The 20,615-nt window shown below is 40.8% G+C and overlaps 1 pseudogene; it reads right to left on the bottom strand.

The window, feature by feature from the left end:
* Positions 1 to 19,699: 19,699 nt before the first annotated feature.
* LOC129476303 (SRA stem-loop-interacting RNA-binding protein, mitochondrial-like) lies at positions 19,700 to 20,019 on the bottom strand (annotated as a pseudogene).
* Positions 20,020 to 20,615: the final 596 nt, after the last annotated feature.

The raw sequence follows: 20,615 nt of genomic DNA, 5'->3' as shown, positions 1-20,615 counted from the left end.
TCTTTTCACAAAGTACCATATTTCTTGGAGGCTTTGTTCTTTCCTTTTCATTCTTTTTTCTCTCATCTTGTCTTCATGCTTTATTTCATTATGTTGATCTTCAATCTCTGATATCCTTTCTTCCACTTGGTTGATTTGGTTATTGATACTTGTGTATCATCACGAAGTTCTCGTGCTGTGTTTTTCAGCTCCATCAGGTCATTATGTTCTTCTCTAAACTGGTTGTTCTAGTTAGCAATTCCTCTAACCTTCTTTCAATGTTCTTAGCTTCCTTGCATTGGGTTAGGACATGCTCCTTTAGCTCGGAGGAGTTTGTTATTACCCACCTTCTGAGGCCTACTTCTGTCAATTCGTCAAACTCATTCTTCATCTAGTTTTGTTCCCTCGCCGGCGAGGAGTTGTGATCTTTTGGAGGACTGTTTGGAGGAGAAGAGGCATTCTGGTTTTTGGAATTTTCAGCCTTTTTGCACTGCTTTTTCCTCGTTTTCATGGATTTATCTACCTTTCGTCTTTGTTGTTGGTGACCTTTGGGTGGGGTTTTTGTGTGGACGTCCCTTTTGTTGATGTTGATGCTATTCCTTTCTGTTTGCTGGTTTTCCGTCTAACAGTCAGGCCTCTCTGCTGCAGGTCTGCTGGAGTTTGCTGGAGGTCCACTCCAGGCCCTGTTTTCCTGGGTGTCACCTGAGGAGGCTGCAGAACAGCAAAGAATGCTGCCTGTTCCTTCCTCTGGAAGCTTCATCCCAGAGGGGCACCCACCCGCCAGATGCCAGCTGGAGCTCTCCTTTATGAGGTGTCTGTCGACCTCCTGTCTCCCAATCAGGAGGCACGGGGGTCATGTACCCACTTGAGGAGGCAGTCTGTCCGTTAGCAGACTCAAGCACTGTGCTGGGTGGTCTGCTAATCTCTTCAGAGCCAGCAGGCAGGAAAGCTTAAGTCTTCTGAAGCTGCGCCTACAGCCGCCCCTTCCCCCAGGTGCTCTGTCCCAGGGAGATGGGAATTTTATCTACAAGCCTCTGACTGGGGCTGCTGCCTTTCTTTCAGAGATGCCCTGCCCAGAGACGAGGAATCTAGAGGGGCAGTGTGGCTACAGCGGGTTTGCTGAGCTGTGGTGGGCTCCCCCAGTTTGAACTTCTAGGGGGCTTTGTTTACACTGTGAGGGGAAAACTGCCTACTCAAGCCTCAGTAATGGTGGAAACCCCTCCCCCCACCAAGCTTGAGCGTCCCAGGTAGACTTCAGACTGCTTTGTTGGCAGTGAGTATTTCAAGCCAGTGGATCTTAGCTTGCTGGGCTCCATGGGGGTGGGATCCACCGAGCTAGATCACTTGGCTCCCTGGCTTCAGCCCCCTTTCCAGGGAAGTGAACGGTTCTGTCTGGCTGGCATTCCAGGCGCCACTGGTATGAAGAAAACAAACAAACAAACAACAAAAAAAACCCAACAACTCCTGCAGCTAGCTTGGTCAGTGTCTGCCCAAAGGGCCACCCAGTTTTGTGCTTGAAACCCAGGGCCCTGGTGGTGTAGGGACCCAAGGGAATATCCTGGTCTGTGAGTTGTGAAGGCTGCGGGAAAAGTGTAGTACGTGAGCCGGAATGCACTGTTCCTCATGGCACAGTCCCTCACAGCTTCCCTTGGTTAGGGGAGGGAGTTCCCCAACCCCTTGTGCTTCCTGGGTGAGGCAATGCCCCACCCTGCTTCAACTTGCCCTCTGTGAGCTGCGTACTATCTAACCAGTCCCAATGAGATGAGCTGGGTACCTCAATTGGAAGTGCAGAAATCACCCACCTTCTGCGTCAATCTCACTGGGAGCTGCAGACTGGAGCTGTTCCTATTTGGCCATCTTGCCAGCCCAGAGCCACTTCTCAATTTTCTAAACTCACAAGACCTTCAAGATTTGTCATGTACTTGGTATTCTCGGCAATATCCCTGAAAGCCTTAGCCTCTGGCAATTACTCCTTTCCCAGAATTCCTTTAGTCTTCAAATTAGGTTTTATTTGGGTTGCTGGCGTATGATTGATTCTTTGCACATTAGGTGTCTTTTAGTGTGCATGTCCTATCTTTTGGATGAGGTTATGATCCTATTTTATGCCTTTTTGGCATCATTCATTGAATACCTTTTAAATGAATGATGGGGCAGATGGGGGGATGTACATTTCAAAAAGGTCATATAAATTTGGTGGGGTAATATTTTTGAAATATTGAGCTGTGTTTTTATCCCCTCTATGTATTTACCTCTTTCTCATTTCTGTGTTCAGGCACACAGCTGTCTCTATGCTCATTATATCAGGGGAGAGAGATGACAGGGAAGAAAGCAGAAAAAGTATGCAACTCCTCTCTCTAGTGTGTGCCTCAGAAGCCTAAGCCCTTAGAGTTACTTAGAAGATTTTTGCGGGGGTGAAAGGTAAGAGAAGGAAAGAAATGGTGGCTCTCCCCTACTGGACCAGAGAAAGTTTTCTCTATGTTGGAGGGAGAGAATTTGATTAGAGAACAAATGATAGCGGGCCTTGGAAAGAGGGGTCCTGTAAACTGTTTTCTTTTCCCAGGCAGGGCACCAGAGAAGTGGCAAGGCAATAACTGTGAGTGGTGTCTGCACAGGTGGGTCCCTACCAAGCTCACCATTTCTTCTCCTTCTAGCACTGAAGCAGCAAAAAGACTCCTGTGTGATGCAGAGGCTGCAGAAAGACTCAGGATCTTAAGGTAGCAAAAGACATCTTGAAGGATGTGTGCTTAGCTCAAGAACAAGATTCCACACCCTCTTTTGTCTTGGTATTGTAGGAGGTTCCTGGAATGTAGATATAACCCTGGGAAAATAGGAGGACCTAACATTGACTGAGATTATGTTTTTGCCATCTCAGTGAAATGGAGCTCAAAATAGAAATAAATTTGCATTATAGAAAAACAAAGAAAGTAATTTTTCTTGTGCATTTGACATTGTGGACTGAAATTCATACCTGGTATAGAATCACAAATAAGATCAGTTATTAAGTAATATTAACAGTCTATTTGTCTATGTGGGAGAGAGTTGAGCACATTTTTCTTAGAAGGAAAAAGCAAGAGACAAGTGTGTACAAATCTTTTAGGAAAAGGTAGAATAATACTTTTCTGTAGACATGGAAATGATTGTATGCAAATTTAGCTGCTTTTGAATTATAGTCCAGCATCAGTCACTTGAATTAATTGGAAACAGAGCTGTTTGAATTAATGAAGCATCAGAATTTTAGACAATTTTTCAATACCTGCTGTAACGTGGGCTTGGTTGTAAAGACCATCAATTACAAATAGTGTGACCATGAATAGATTACTTAAAGTGTCTCAGCTTATTTTTCTCAGCACCGAAGTTGATATAATGATCCATATATTACATGATTGCTGTGCGGATTAAGTGAGAGAATGCTTATGAAAGTACCCAGCATGAAGCAATCACTCAATATACTTTAGCTTCTTTTCCTGAATATGAAATGATGGAAATGCACTGGTTTCTCTGAAAGCCCAAACTAAACCTCAGATAACAATAACGATATAAGTGCTAGGAACAAAGGATTTATACTACAAACAGGAAATTGGAAACCAAGGTCATGTATTTTGAGCTCTGAACCCATCATTTAGCCTACTGGTATTTTTCTGATTTTTCTGATATTTTTCATTCTACATCTGACCCTGTTTAATCAATTTGGAAGAAATTGATTACATTTTAACTAAAAAATGCATAATCTGTTTTTAAATTTAAATAATGTAAAGAAAATAATCAACTAGCTTCCACTCTATTTGTAAAAGTTTCACCCACAGGGTTAAATGTCAGGGTTTCTGCTTGTTTTGCCATGACCTAATCACATCTGCTCTTAACGTGGCTGAGTGTGTGTGACATTTAACAACTCATTTTTAAAAAATCTTACTGTAAAGAGAACTGGTATAGAGGGGACTACTTGACAGTCTGTGATGAGTGTAGCTTTGTATTCACAAGCTCCAAAAACACTATGAATAAAACAAGTTTTATAAAGGAAAAAAATTATGGTGATGTCTATGAGGCTAATGTCTTTGTTAAGAGAATTAGGTTCAGGAAATGCAGGACTATTAGAAAGGTTGAATCTCATATTTCTGAATTATGAGTGACACAATCAAGGCAATTCAATAATAGCTACTATTTATTACATGTCTACTGTGTGCCTGGTGCTAAAATATATATAATTGGAGGAGTATATTTGGTCAGTAAGATAAATCCTTGTTTTATTCCTCTTCATTTTAGAGTAAATGGCTTGATAGCATCTATAAATGTACAGGAAAGTGGTAATTGCAAAGCTTATGCAGGATGTTTGTGAAACCATTGCTAGTTGGATAATAAGTCTAATTGCTCCCCTTCTCCCCTGTCTTAGGTCTCACACGGCCTTTTTCTTTTGTGGACAGAGATCTATGCAGAATATGTTTTATTTAGGAAAATTTTCTTCTTACTCAGATTGGATCTAGATTGTCTGTGTATACTATGTTCATATATATACACACACACATATATATGAATATGTATATATATGTACAGGCATACCTTGAAGATATTATGGGCTCACTTCCAGGCCACCAAAATAAAGCAAATATTGCAATAAAGTGAATCACACACATTTTTGGTTTTCTAGTGCATATAAATGTTGTGTTTACACTATACTGTAGTCAATTAAGGGTGCAATAGCATTATGTCTAAAAAATATACACACCTTAGTTTAAAAATACTTTATTGCTAAAAAATGCCAACACAGAGACATGAAGTGAACACATGCCGTTGAAAAAAATGGCACTACAGAATTGCTCAACAAAAGGTTTCCACAAACCTTCAATTTGAAAAAAATGCAGTATTTGCAAAGTGCAATGAAACAAGGCATGCCTGTATAAGTCAAGTCTTGGGTATGCATACACACACACACATGCGCATGCACACACACACACACACACATAGGGTTATAACTGTTACAGTACTGAGTACTGAAATACTGAAATTTGGCAGAGATAGCCCTTTATAGAGGTTGTCCTATTATGTATCCTACTAGCAATGTATGGCGGTGTTGGTTTCCCTACAGCTTTTCCCGCTATTCCCCCTTGAAGTCTTTCTAATCAAGATTCTGTGTGAAAGGACCGCATTTTAAAAAGTCTTGGAGGCAATAGGAAACATAGTGTATTGAAGTCCTTTAAATAATTCAGTGTGGTTGAAGTATCATATGGAGAGGAGTCAGAAAGGCAGATGTAAACACAGGTGTAAAGATGAGGTTAAAGGCAAGAAATTAGGCAGGATAGGTATGCATGCATACATACATGTACATATAGAGCAACTTCAGATAATTCAATATGACAAGTGTAGCATGTGGGTTTTGGGGGATTGGAGAGGTGAGTAGTGTTTATTTGGTTTTCTTTTATTTTCTGGATGTCCAGAATGATTCCTCATTCTAATTTTTTCATGGGCAGGAAGATCTTGGTGGGGGTTGGAGGGACCAAGTTTGGAGAAAAAAAGGCCACCCAGACTGTGGTGCTGAAGGTCTAGGAGGATGGGCCCATGAAGCAAGTAGGAAGGCTAGGAGCTGAAAATATTTAAAATGGGAACTCTTTGAAGAAGCTAATTATTTGTAGTGCTTGTCTCTTGGGCTATGGAAACAGTCATATGAAGAGCATAGTTTTAGATCTTTACCCTTCCATGTTGGAATTCTCTTTAGTTGCTCTCAACTCCTCAGTAAAGACTCACCTCCACTACCTTGGGTGGTGGAGATATGAGGAGTAAAGGAATAGAGTGGTAAAAAGAAGTGTGAATTACCACACATTGACCCCCCGATGATACCCATTTGTAGGGAGCAACATGGTATATAGTGGGTGACTGTATCCAAGCATTTCTAGAGGTAATCAGCATCTAAAAAAGAAATGGCCCATGGTTTGGCAGGAAAGAGCTGCTGCAAGGTGGGCAATTCAGAAGCAGATGTGAGAGAGTCCCTCTTTCAGTATATACTAGAAGAAGGTGATCCTTGCAAGGGAGAAGACTGACTTGAGTTTCACACAAATCATTATTTTCCCAGGAAATCTGTGTGATAGCTATTATTCTCCCCATTTTATGTACTAGAAAATTAAAATTAAATTTTTTTGTTCTTATGCTTCAAATAATGATAGTAATAATTGCTATAATTTATTATATATGTACTATATGCCAGGCCCTCTGCAATTTCCTTTACATCATTATTATTATGGAAACATTGCTGCAAGGAAAGAATTGTTTTCTCAATTGTTTTAGGTGTCAACTTAACTGGAGTAAGGAATACCTAGGAACCTGGTAAATCATTATTTGGGGGGGTGTCTACTAGCGTATTTTCAGAGGAGATTAGCCTGTGGGTCTGAGTGAACCAGATAGGGAAGCTCTGCTCTCGATGTGAGTGGGCACCGTCCTCTCTGCTGGGGGCATGGAGACAACAAAAACAGAAAAGGTGAATGTGTTGATCTTCCTGTGGGAATGGGAATACACTCTTCCTCTCCTGTACTTGGACAAAAACCCCAGTCTGCCTAGCCTTTGAACTCCAGGACTTACACCAGTGGTCCTTCAGGTTTGGCTTTGGACTGAGAGGTATAACATTGGCTTGCCTGATTCTGAGGTCTTCGCACTTGCACTGAGCCAGACTACCAGCACCCCAGGGTCTTCAGCTTGCAGAAAGCCTGTTCTGAGACTTCTCAGCCTCCATAATCACATGAGCCAATTCCCCTGATAAACCTCCTCTCATCTCTCTCTCTCTCTCTCTCTCTCTAGAGATAAATAGATAGATCTCTTATTGATTTTGTCTCTTTGGAGAACCCTAACTAATACACTCAGAGTAAATAATATACTCAAGGTCATGGAGGTAACAACTGGTTAAACTTGGGCTAGAATCCAAGATTTATGGACCCCAGAGTTATGCTGATTCCTGATCCCTTTGTATCATAGAGATTAGAGACAATAGAGACGATTAGGGATGAGCTTCCCCTATTTCACTCTCTTGCTTTTTCTACACTTACTTATATTCCTACATTCTTATAATGTCTGTTCTTCCTTCTCTCTAAGGCTATCTTATCCAAGTATCATTTGAATTCCATCTCTTCCTGCCTCGTTGGCATATTTCCCTGGCAATGATCTTCTTTCTCTCCTAATCTTACAACTATGAGCATAAAAATGAACCCTTTACTCAATCTTCTCTCTCTTTCAAGCTAGTCTTTCTTTTCAAAGAGAAATCTATTCACTGTATCCATGTTCTATTCACTTGTCAATTCACTTCAGTGAAGCACTCACCAAGGTTATCATGGACCTCCTGGTTACCAAATATAGTGGCCTCTTTTCAGTCTCCATTTCTCTAAACCTTCATGCAGCTTGAAATTTTCTCCTTCTTTGGCATCCATGATGGCAGATATCCTTCTACTTTGCTTAACATTTCTCACTAGTCTCATTCAATGGCTCTTTTTTTCCCTGCCCACCACTTACGTGTAGATGTTCTTCAGGGTTTAATCCTCTATACTAATCTGTTTTCCCCTGAGATGAGGTTTTTTCCATCCTATGGCTGTGACTTAAAAACTAAATAAAACTTTCTTCCTGAGTTTCAGAAGTGTATTGGATACTGGAATTGTTCTAAAGCTTAGTTTAAAAGGAATGCTCTCCTAAAAATCTTTCTTCTAACTTCCCCAACTGGATGTACTTTCTCTTCCTTTTGAATTCCTACAAGATTTTGCCCTTGCCTCTTAGCTGACATGCATCGTATCAAACTTTGTCTGGCAGCTGTTGGTGTGCTTGTCATACTCCTTCTAGTAGATTGTAAACTCCTGGAGGACCAGAACTTTGCCTTTCTTACTGCATTTTCTTTAGAACATAACACAGTGCCATGGACATGATAGAGGATCTATATTTATTGAATCCAATTGAGTCTATTTTATACCATTTGATCATTTTCTTTGATTCTATCTTCTGAAATTTCTGTGATCCAGGGCCTTTGTGAGCCATTCACTCCAATTTGACAGTGACAAGGCCAACCTCCTCACCAAGCTGCTGCAGTTTGAGGATCAACTGCAGAGGATGCCATCAAACAACTCTTCCTTAGTCTGGAAGGAGTGGATCCACAAACTCGTGATCCTCTGCTATATTTGCATTATATGATATCCAGTTACAAAAAAAGGCCAGCCTGACTCAGGCAGGCCATTTTCCCACATGGTGGACATGGAGTTCTGAAGGGATTCCTCAACTCTCACAGGGAAGCCTCCAGCCGCAACTTTCTTGCTTGCTGGTTCCCTATCTGCCTGACCCATGTTCACCTGCCCACATTTCCCTTGTTGCCCGCCTGAACACTGGACCATTGGCCTGTTGGTCCCAACCACTGGTCTGTCTGCTGGATGTTAACAAAAGTCTCATCACTCCTTAAAAGAAAAAAGATAGGTTGATGGTTATTTTTCCTCTGATAAAAAAGGCTTGTATTTTTTAATTTCCCTGTCACTACTCTTTACTCATTATTTCCTCAGTGCGAACATAACATAAATGCATAATTTTAACACTTTATTTGCTGAATTCCTACTTGTAATATGTGTGTCTTGGTCTAGATTGCTTATTCTTGAATATGCTGTGAATTTCCAGAAGATAGAGATGAGACTGCTGGCTCAAGTTGATTAATTTTTATCTTAGCATCATGTGAAATGTGCACTTAATAAAGCAAAAATGCCTTTGATGATGATTTAACACCATCTACTGGTCTTTGATCTGAATACATCAGTCTTTAAAATTGATGGTGATTTATAAGTGGTACAACTATAGCCTGCATTCTCATGATCTCAACCAAATTGGTGTGACTTTCAGGCAGTAACTGACAGATGTCTTTTATCATATTGAGAACTTAGAAGGTGGTAGGAGGAGTGCACTGAGTCAAACATAAATAATCACAATGTAACAAAGCAAAATATATGTGCCTTCAGGATGGCAGTGACAACATGCTCTCTCAAAGGAAGCAGGGGTTGCACCTGGAAGAGGGGTTGAACAGAGACTTCATGAAAAAATTTTGACATGATAAAATCATTTGTGGTTTAGCTGGGGTTCTCTTGGCTGAAGTGTGGAAGGTGAATCAGAAAAGGACAAGAATTAAAACAGAGATACCAATGAGATAGAAAAAAATTAAAGCGCAACCCCTGATATCTAGAAACTGGCTTAGCACTCACAGCTAGGCCATGTTATTCTCCTGCTGGACATTTTAAAACCCCACAGAACCCCAACACCCCACACAGTTACTCTGAGGCCATGATACAGTGAAACAAAACAAGACCACTTCATATTTTGTCTCAGCACAGACAAAACCAAGGTCACTCTGCCCCCCACAATATATCAAATATCTTCCTCTCTCTGCTGAAATGAGTGACTGTTACTTCTTTACCAATTACAGATTTACCACTGCTCTAGTATGTCCTCCATATAGATAAGATTTATTGAGATACCCAATGATAAAATTGCTCCCATTTCTTGATAGTATCCAATCCAAGGTGAGGTCTTGCTCCTTAGACCAACTAAAGCCCAAATCTTATAACTGGTTCTTTTAGCTTCTTCTTACTAAGATAACCTATGCTTCTCCATGGTGTGTGCTCTCCCTCACTGCAATGAGTAATAAACCCAACTTGTTTAACTATAGATGTGTTTCTGGAGTCCATGGCTAGAGGTTATTGACACTAACAAGAGGACAGTGGCAGTACATGTAAGCAATGGCAAGGGCATGAAATAAACAGTGGTACCAGGGATTGAGAAGTGTGTGCAGATTGTGGAATAATTTAAACGGCAAAATCACTAGTACTTGACTAGTTAGAGTTGGAAGTTGAAAGAATGGGACGGTCCTAGGCAAAGACTGAGTCTATACTGTGAGTATGTAGGTGAATAGTGATGGTATTCATGAAAACTGGGAAGACAGAGGGGACCTTTTAGGGGGAATATTTTGCATATTTGTAATTAGAGTGCCTGTGAGACATCCAGGTAGAGAGGTCCAGCAGGCAGTTGGGCATATGGGTTTGAAGATAGGAAAGTTCTGACCTAGTAGTTAAATGCAAAACAGGAGAAGAGATCATCCTGGAAATATGTGGAAAGTGAGAAGAGCATTTGGCTAAGAGTTAAACCTTGAGATTTATCAACATTTAAGGAGTAGGCAGAGGAAAAGGAGATTTTAAAAAAGAGAACCAGCAGAGATGCGTGTCATGAAAGCAAGGGAGTTAAGGGTTTTAAAAAGTGGGAAGCCATGAGCAGCATCAAATGCAGTTGAGAGATCAAGTCTGTTAGGTTTGGAAGTTATGAAATCATTGGTGACCAGAGGGAGGAAGAGCAGTTTTAAAGGAAGAGTGAGTATATACGCAGACAGGAGTGGGTTGGGGAATAAATAAAAAGTGAAGACTTGGAGGCAGTGAGTGTGAAGAACTCTTGAGATTTCAAAGAAAAGCAGGTCAGGTGGAAGCTAGATACAGATGTAGGGTCAACAGGTGAAGAAGAATGAGATTAAAATACCCCTAGAAAGTCTGTTTTGTTCACTGATACATCATTGGTGACTACAAGCATGCCTGGCACATATTTAGGTATTCAACAAATATGGGTTGAACAAATGAATGATGGGATAATTGGTAGAGAACTTTCTAGAAGATGTAGAAGGGGTTAAAGTCAAGGGACTAAATAGTAAGGCTGTTGTTAACCAGAGGAGTTTTGTGTCTTCTTCTGTAGTGAATTCAGAGACACCATCCCATTTGTATTAGTCCATTCTCACCTTGCTATAAATAACTGCCCAAGACTGGGTAATTTAAAAGGAAAGAGGTTTCATTGACTCACAGTTCTGCCTGGCTGAGGAAGCCTCAGGAAACTTACAATCATGGTGGAAGGGGAAGCAACATGTTTTTCTTCACAAGGCAGCAGGAGAGAGAAGTGAAGAGCAAAGGGGGAAGAGCCCCTGATAAAACCATCAGATCTCATGAGAACTCATACACTATCATGAGAACCGCCCCCATGATCCAGTCACTTCCCACCAGGTCCCTCCCCCAACATGTGAGGATTACAATTAGGATTACAATTCAAGGTGAGATTTTCGTGGGGCCGCAGAGCCAGACCATATCTCCATTTAATCTTAGTGTATTTAACTAGAACCGCTTGACATTTTCTGTTATCATATTCACTTTCCATGTATCTCAAAACTCTGAATAATATCATCACCATAGATTTCTTTTGGTAATAATAAAAAAAATTATCATTTAGAGAAAGTTTGGGAATTTATGTATTTCAAATTGTAATAAACATCTTTATTGTTTCCCTTGTGCAACATTTTCTACTTATAATACTGTTCTGATTTTGTAATTGAGTTTAATTAAGAACTTTATGACAATCTGCATTTGCCACTAATAAACTGGGTTGTCCCAGAGTGTACTGCTTTCCCCATTACTGGAGTGTTGCTCATGAGGAAGCAAGCTGACCCCAAGTTTGGGATAAAGTAGTTGGAATCCAGTCACCATATGAGTTGAATCAGATAACTTCTAAAGGTCCACTGTAAAGGTCTTTAGAACTTCTAAGATTTTGCTTCTTTGTTGCCAAATTTTAAAAATCAATTAATCAATTGTGTTCCCAATATCATCATCTCATATTTTAGGCTGTTTGAATCAAAACTTTTGATATTGGAAAACAAATTTTAGACTTTGGCAACCATCTTGTATGCAAGGAAGTTTATATTGTGACAAGTAATATAAATAGATTTTTTCTAAAAATGAGGGGAGAGAGAGAGATGGAGAGACAGAGAGAGACACCACTATTAAACTGCATTTGCTTTTTACTGAAAATTGGGATTCCATCTCTCCACTAATACTCAGAAGCTCCAGACTGATTAGGGATTTTTTTTTTGTTAACAAATAGTCAATGTCAGGAAGCTATTCCAGTGGAGCATAAAACTGTGGCTGTTCTCTAGAGGCAACTGAAGATTTATTGTTTTGGGAGCCTGCTTTGTCAATTCCACCAGATAGTGTTACCAATGCAAACTGACTGGCTTTCCAGAAAAGCCTGTTGTCTGCTAGTTGCCAGGTGTCTAGTGATGAGAACAGCATGCGGCCAATGTGGCAGAAAAATAAAGTGCACGCATGGCCAAGGGAAGGTGGTAAGAAGGGCTACACTGTGGAGACCCTCCTTCTCCCAAATCTGGCTGTCTCCATCTGGTCCTAGTTCAAAACACAGTTGTTTCCAAAAGCCATAATCTTGGTCCCTGGATAAACTACAGAGGAAGGACTTAATGTAAAATCAGGGGTCTTGTGATGTGATCTGTGTCTCAATTAGGAAGTCAGTGTGATGGGGCTTTAGCAGCCTAGTGCTCTCCTTAGCATAGACCAGACCCTATGGTGACTTAACTCCTAACACCTTTTCCTCTTTAGCATTCTGATACCTTGTGGCTCTTGCTGTAGCATGCAATCATGTCGGATAAATACTGTTTATTAAGTGCCTATACACAGCACCCATTCCATAAACTATGCCCCTAACTGTGCAAAGCCGGTATCATTGCTGCCATTTTACATATAATAAACTGATGCTCAGGTTAGGTGACTTGCCTAAAGCTATACAGGTGTTAAGTAGATGATCTAAGATTTCAGTCCTGGTTTATTTGGCTCCAAAGTTAGTTTTTCACTACCTTATTTGTTCATGAATTAATTAATGATGGTCCTAACATACATTTTTTCATTTAAATCATCACATTTGGTTTTCTTCATTGGTTAAATTGGCTAGATAATTGTCTAATATGGTGTAAACGTACTTACTGAATATGAGATAGATATATACACACTTATTTGAAATATAAAGTTTCATAGTAAAGATGTTTTTTTAAATCAACCATAAGTTTTTGCGACTCCTTGAATTTTAAGCTTGTGATAAGATAGAATTAACATTTGTGTTGTCTGTTAATCCTGAACTCAAACTCCTGAACTTTCTTTTCCTCCCTGTCATCTCCTTCTCTCCAGGGCCACTTCATATGGTGCAGATTGGAGACCAAACGACTCTGGGGAGTGCCACTAACATGGTAGCCTATGTGACTGGCAACTGCTCTCCTTTCTCCTCTGCCTCTATTTTTGGATACACTTGTTTTGTTTAGGGTGTGATTGTGTGTGTGTGCACATGCAAAAAAGAAAATCATCTGAGAGGAAAAATAATTAATGGAGAAGTGGTGATGGTTACAGCATTAATTAAGAATTGTTCTGTCAAATAATGCAGAAAGAATGGCATCTGAAAGTTTAAACTCTGACACTAAATCTACCTCAGAACTAGAAACCAGCAACGTGGCAAAACACATTATGAATTTTCTTGAATATTCTGTTCCTGAAAACCCAGACAGGTATATCCAGTCAGGTCAGAAGCTTATTTCTAGTGTTGAATGACATGTTTTGGAATTTTAACTGCGCAAAAGAGAGAGAAAGAAAAAAAAAGCTGACTAAAGAGTTCTCTTTGACCTAAATTACAAAAAGATTCTAGTAATAAATGGCTTCTTGGTCCAAAAGTAAGACAGAATCTAAAAGGTGATCAACTGTACACCTAACTGCTTGCCACCATTGTAGTTTTTGCAGTGAAGTAATTGGATACTCTAAAACTAGAATGTTCCTTTCTCCCCTCCCCTCCCCCCTCCTCTCCTCTCCCCTCCCCTCCCCTCCCCTCCCCTCTCCTCTCCTCTCCTCTCCTCTCCTCTCCTCTCCTCTCCTCTCTTTTCCTTTCATAGAAGATATCTGCAAGTAACTTGCAGTTATAATGTTGTCTGTCCAAAAGAGAGAGGGCAATGAATGGTAAAGACCAAGTGAAAGGAGCTGAATGCAGAGCAAATGACATTACTGAAAATCTTAGATCATGTGAAAGAAGGAAATTATGCTGTTTTTGATGAGACAGGTTTTCTTTGTATATTGAGTATATGAGTGTCAATACACCAAAGACTTTCATTTTTAGTTTCTCCCTCTAAGAGCTTGTATTAGTTTGTTAGGGCTTCCATAAAACATACCCTGAACATTTAGGTCATAACGCAGTCTTGTAGATTTCTTAGATTTGAATATATATTTCAAATATGAAAGATATTTGAAGAAAAGAAATATTGCATTTGGAATTAAAATCACATTTCTATATCATTTTTGGAAAGTCATCTATACTGAGCATATGAGGGCAGGCACACTCCTGACATTTGCAGAATCTGGGAGAAGGGTTAAATGAAAGCCCATGAATCATTTCATGTAAATATTTAAAAGTTCTGAATCATGCGAACAGAGTACTAAATAAAATGCAGTAGTCCCTTGGTATCCATGGGGATTGTTTCCAGGACTCCTGCAGGTACCAAAATCCATGGATGCTCAAATCCCCGATATAAAATGCTGTAATATTTGCATATAACCTACACGCATCCTCCTGTATACTTTAAACCATCTCTTCATTACTTATAATGCCTAATACAGTGTGAATGTTACGTAAAGAGTTGTTATACTGTATTGTTTAAGGAATAATGAAAAGGAAAAAACGTCTGTACATGTTCACTACAGAAGCAACCATCCATTTTTTAAAATATTTTTAATCCGTGGTTAGTTGGAGCCATGGATGTGGAACTCGAGGCTGTGGAGGGCTGACTGTATGTTCTATCTATTTGCCTTGACAAATATACCTTCATAGCAGTCTTGATGGGCAGGATTCAATTTAGAACTCTCAGACTGTTCAGAGCTCTGGGTCAGAAGATGATAGCACATTTCTCTTCCCACCCTAGCTCAGCCCACCTCATGAGGGATCTCATGCAGAATCATTTGGATCCCCCAGGTGATGTATTCAAGTCCTTTCCAAGTGGCTAGGCCTTGGTGGCCCCTCAGCTCTAGGGATGCACATGTCTTGGTGTGATAGGCTCCAGGAGGACAACCTTCAAGAAGAGGCCTGAGAAGGCCTTGGAAGCAGACCGAGGCAATTTAGGAAGGGGGTTCTTGGGTCCTGGGTGCCCACACTGACAGTTGAAAGGGTTGATCATGGGCTCCAAGGAGGCACATTCCTCTTAGCTCTGAGAACTCTTTACCCTTTGAGAGAAAGGGCATAGCCAGAGGATGGCTAGAGCAGAATTTGTTGCGTAAACCAGGGTGGTGTAGCTAGCAAGGTAGTGTGAAAACAAGGCCAGAGCTCTGTTACTAATCAACTATAAGACTCTAGGTCTTTCCCCAGCTGGGTCCTTTAAGATGGTTTTAGGGCATTCCAGTTAAGTGGCATGCAATGGCCAACTAGGTAGGAACCACATTTTCGTCATCCTGTGATGAAGAAACAAAATGCAATCAAGTGAGAACAAATGGGTCCTGAAAAGGTCTGCCAGCAGTAAGGCACCCTGACAGGTAGCTGGGCATTGCTCCTGCTGGGACCTGGGTGTGCAGCAAGAGGAGCCCCAGTTGTCTTCAGGGTCTCCTATGAGACTAGAGTAATCTCTGACTTTAACCAAATAGACCCATTGGAACTTATCCCAGGTAGGGTTGTGTTGTCATCCAAGAAGTGAGACATGAATGCAGTAGGAAAAAGGAGAGAGCACCAGGAAGAAAGAATTTGTTAGGGTGACTCAAGCCAGTCCTGGCCAAGGGAGACAAACACTGTGTCCTGCACACAACTCTGCTGCTTCCAAGGTGTACCCAGGAGTTGGGTGGGATGATTAATTCTCTAACCCTTCTCTGGCCTGTAAACAATGGCCCAGCAACTCGGTCAGTCTTTTTGTTGTCATTTCATACTGAAAAAAAGTAACCTTCAGAAAGTTTGCTTTCCCAGCTTCCTTGTTACTAATGAGGCTGCACACACCAGTTTCACGCCAGAGAGCTATTTCCTCCTCAGAACATGAATCCATTGGTTTCTGCTTTATCAATTAACTTTGTTGGCCAGAATCAGGTCTTCAAGAGAATGAATGACTTTGGGAAAACGGAATTCCTGAGAGAGCAAAGCTGAGGTGCTGACCTTGTGCAGTCAGGCTTCTGGTTTTCCCCTTTCTCCCTGTCCTTTTTCTTTTCTTTTTTTTTAGAGACAGAGTGTCACTCAGTCACCCAGGATGGAGTGCAATGGCACTATCATGGCTCACTGCAGCCTCGACCTCCCAGGCTCAAGCAATCCTCCTGCCTCAGCCTCCCGAGTAGCTGACACTACAGGCCACAGACACTATACTTGGCTAATTTTCTTTTAATTTTGTGAAAATGAGGTCTCACTACGTTGCCCAGACGGGTCTCCAACTCCAAGCCTCAAGCAATCCTCCTGCCTCGGCCTCTCAAAGTGCTGGGACTACAGGCATGAGCCACTGTGTCCACCATCCCTGTCATTTTTCTTTTGCCTTCTACCATCTCTTTCTACCTTCCCCTTTACGTTACCCTTCTCTCTCCCTTCTGTTTGTCTCTCTCCCCGCCTTCTCCCAATCTCTCTTCCCCCTTTTCTCCTCCCTCTTCTTTCCCCTTTTGCTCTTTCCTGTCTCCTTTCTTTTAACTTTCATCTGCTCCTTGCTTCCTCCCCCACCCCTTTCCCTTCCTTCTTCTCTTTCTCTCTAATTGCCTTTAGAAATAGTTGCTACAGTCGATGGATGGTCTAAATTTTAAAATGTTTGAGTCTGCAGTTTGTTAATATTTCCCCAGAATCTAGTTTCATTTTCAACCAGAGAATTTTATGTAATTAAACCAAAAATAGAACAGGATATTTCCAAAGAAGCATTAGCTCAAAGCCTGCTGTTCTCACCCTTCCACCCACCACTCACTCACACACATACTGAGATTCAAGGCACAAATTCACGGTGATATAACCCCAATTCTGCCTGTATCTCTGTTAATTTATTTCTTCTCACAATTCTAGATGAGGCCTCATGGGGGAGCTGCTATCTCACTGTAGATAAACCTATACTGTTGTTTCCAACAAGGACTGACCTTTACAGATTGAAATGAAGAGTGACTTTTGCTACAGAGAAAAAGGTTCTGGGTTGTTATTTTCCTGCAGGTGTCTTTATTTTGTTTCCCTCAAGAGCCAACAAATACATTCTAATGAAGTTTAGAGCTTCATTTTACCTTAGCAAAATAAAATCTCAAACTGAAAAATAAGATGTTCAGTGTAGAAAGATTTTACTTGTTGAACACTCACATCAAAGAAAATTTCTAGTATTTTTTCCTTCCACAGAGAGGTTTCACATGCCACATCCTCAGATAAAGAGTTCATTGTATATTAATTTCTTATAGCAACACCAGATACGTTATCCTAAAAGAATCCAGGATTGGGAAATAAAAATGAATCATGGGCTAACTTGCAAATTAATTTACAAACACAAATCTTGTCAATTTTTAAAATAAAGTTCCAGGGGAGAGTAAATGGAAGGTAATTTGATGTATCTTACTGCTGCAAAAGCTGATTTATCTGGCATTCAATCAACTGGAAATTTCTATGAATCTATACTTTGCTGCAGCTCCAAGACAGTGAGGATTGATGTTCCTATTGACCTACAGGAACCAAGGATTCTCAGTGACTCCTGAATCATCAACAAAGAAACAGTTTTGCCTAGTAAAGCCTTAGTTCCAAGCAGATATTTCCTGGGATTCTTTTTTTAAAAAAATTGATTAACTACAGCATTTTATATGACTCAAGATTATCTAGTATATGTTTCTCATTTGCAATCGAGGAAACTGAAGTCTAGAAAGGGAAAGGGACTTCCCTAGGGTTACCCAGTTGTAGTCCTTTTCCAAATGTGTTCTATGGGATCCGGGTGGGTCCTGAAATACTTTCAGGGCCACCAGTTGGTCAGGGGTATTGATTGGCTATCCCCTGGCTCCATTCTCCTGTTTCAATTACATCATCTGTTTTTACCTGTGTGATAGACTTACTGTTCTGGGAATATTAAGCAAATGTATTTTCTTTCTTTGTAATCTCAGTTTCTCATCATTCGAAGGTTTCTGAATCAAAAGCCATGCTTGGCCAACACAGATAGTAGGATTTCTTCCATAATAGGTAAAGGTTACTGCTTCCATCATTAAGGCTTAGTAATTAGCCTTAGCACCCCAGAAAAAGGAATTGGGTATAACATAAGGGAAGTCCCTACTGGAAAGGAAAAGGAAAGAAGATAAATCTAACCCTTTTTAAGTGGATTCTGTAAAGAGAAAGACGTCTGATGGAGAGGAACTAGGTGAGACACATGAGCCCTGACCATCCCCTATAGGCTCAAGTCCTGGAGTTGGAAGGCTGTTACACAGAGAAAGGTGAAAGCAAATAAACGTTCGCTGCTCATTCCCTGTTTAGAGCTCTTGGTCTAGTGGGAAAGTGACAGTAATGAGTAAGGTAATTAGATGGAAACTTGGCTTTTCATGACCTTTACATGGTGTGCAGCAGATGCAGAAATTTCCAGATATCTCACATATGGGAAGGCCAAGAGAAGCCCAAGGTAAGGCCAAATAATTGGCTGCAGGTAGGTACTTTAATATTGTGATAAATGGGCTCCAAGAATGAATGTATAAACCCCAGAAGCCAGATGGGACCAGTTTTTTATTTTTATTTTATTTATTTTATTTATTTATTTTTTTTGAGATGGAGTCTTGCTCTGTCGCCCAGGCTGGAGTGCAGTGGCACGATCTCTGCTCACTGCAAGCTCTGCCTCCTGGGTTCATGCCATTCTCCTGCCTCAGCCTCCCGAGTAGCTGGGACTACAGGCGCCCACCACCATGCCTGGCTAATTTTTTGTGTTTTTAGTAGAGACGGGGTTTCACCATGTTAGCCAGGATGGTCTCGATCTCCTGACCTGGTGATCCACCTGCCTCGGCCTCCCAAAGTGCTGGGATTACAGGCGTGAGCCACTGCGCCCGGCCGGGACCAGTTTTCAGTGATCAACGGTTCCAGGACCAGACCAATGCAGACATTCCTCTGCAGAGACAAAAGAAGAGTCAGAAAACATCAGGGAGATCTGAGGTTCAATTTCTCTCCTTCCATTGTGAAATGAACTAAGCCACCCTTTTCAACAATAAGAGGATCAACGGGATGAGGAAGCAATATGAAAGAATGAACATTTACCTCAAAGAGAATTTAACTGCAGATTGTCTAGTATATGATTCTCATTTTGCAACCAAGGAAACTGAAGTCCAGAATGGGAAAGAGACTTCTCAAGGGTTACTCAGTTGTGGCCCTTTTCCAGATGTGTTCTATGGAGTCCTGGTGGGCTCTGGATATACTTTCAGGGCCACCAGTGAGAGAGGAGTACTGACTGGCTATCCCTTGGGTCCATTCTCCTGTTTCAACCAAAAAAAGACTGCTTAAACCAGTCTTATTTAAGGGTTTAAAAAAGCCGCAGGGCTTTCAGGCTCCCACTGTTTCTTCTTCCTTTGCTCTTTCTTGACTATGTTTAGGGCTAGGTCAACTCAGAGCAACCGGGACACAGGAGGCAATATGATGAGGTGGAAAGCGTACTGGAAAGCTAGGAGAGCTAAGCTGAAGTAGTTGGTTTTGCAGTTAAGTCCCTGTGACCCTGAGCAAGTTACATCACTTTTCCAGGCTTCAGACTGTGTATTTATAAAATTGGTCTGAGGAGTTCCATGAGATCTCTTTTACATTTGCATTTTGATGTTATAGAAATGCCAACATTTTCTTTGGTGGACTCCAGAACCCCTTCTAAATTCCTCCTCGACTCCAGCAGTTAAGAATAAATTTTTTTTTTTCTCAGTTATGTTAACTTTATTTAATAGGCTGAAATAGTCTCAAAAATCTTTCTCTTCATCAGATGTTTACAAAACTTTTGGCCTTTGAGCTCCAACCTGGAGCTTTACTCCATCTATAATATGATTTTCCTGTTATAGTGCATTCTGAAGTTCTTCTGAAGAAAACTGAACCCAACCCAAACCTCTGTGAAAGCCAGTCTCCTTGTCAAATGTACAACACACTTTTGGATATGGCCAAACTGTGCAAAGCCACCATCAGCTGATTCGACGCTGCAGTCCAAGGAATTTTGCTAACAAAAGCAACCGGCCTACTGATACTTGTATGAAGCACCATGGCACCTCTCCCTGCTAAGGCAGCCATCTTTAGGCTCAAAAGTTCTTTTTTTGTTGTTATTTGAGTTCCTTGTATACTCTGGATATTAGTCTCTTGTTGGATGAAGATTTTGCAAGTATTTTCTCCCATTCAACAGGTTGTCTCTTCACTCTGTTGATTGTTTCCTTTGCTGTGCAGAAGCTTTTTGCCTTAATGTAGTCCCATTTGCCTAATATTTTGTTGCCTGTGCTTTTGGGGTCTTAGCCAAAAAATCATTGCCTAGACCAATGTCCTGGAGTGTTTGCCTTATGTTCTCTTCTAGTAATTTTATAGTTTTGGGTCTTACATTTATGATGAGAGATAGGGGTCTTGTTTTATTCTTCTGGGTACGGATATCCCGTTTTCCCAGCACCATTTATTGAAGAGACTGTCCTTTCCCCAGTGTATGTTTTTGGAACCTTTGTTGAAAATCAGTTGACTGTAAATACATGGGCTCATCTCTGGGTTCTCTGTTCTGCCCCATTGGTCTGTGCATCTGTTTTTATACTAATGCCATGCTGTTTTGGTTACTATAGCCTTGTAATATATTTTCAAGTCAGGTAGTGTGATGCCTCCAGCTTTGTTCTTTTTGCTTGGAATTGCTT

This window comes from Symphalangus syndactylus, chromosome X (genome assembly GCF_028878055.3).
Source record: "Symphalangus syndactylus isolate Jambi chromosome X, NHGRI_mSymSyn1-v2.1_pri, whole genome shotgun sequence".
Taxonomy (NCBI): Eukaryota; Metazoa; Chordata; class Mammalia; order Primates; family Hylobatidae; genus Symphalangus; species Symphalangus syndactylus.
This window is presented reverse-complemented; position numbering and strand designations above follow the sequence as displayed.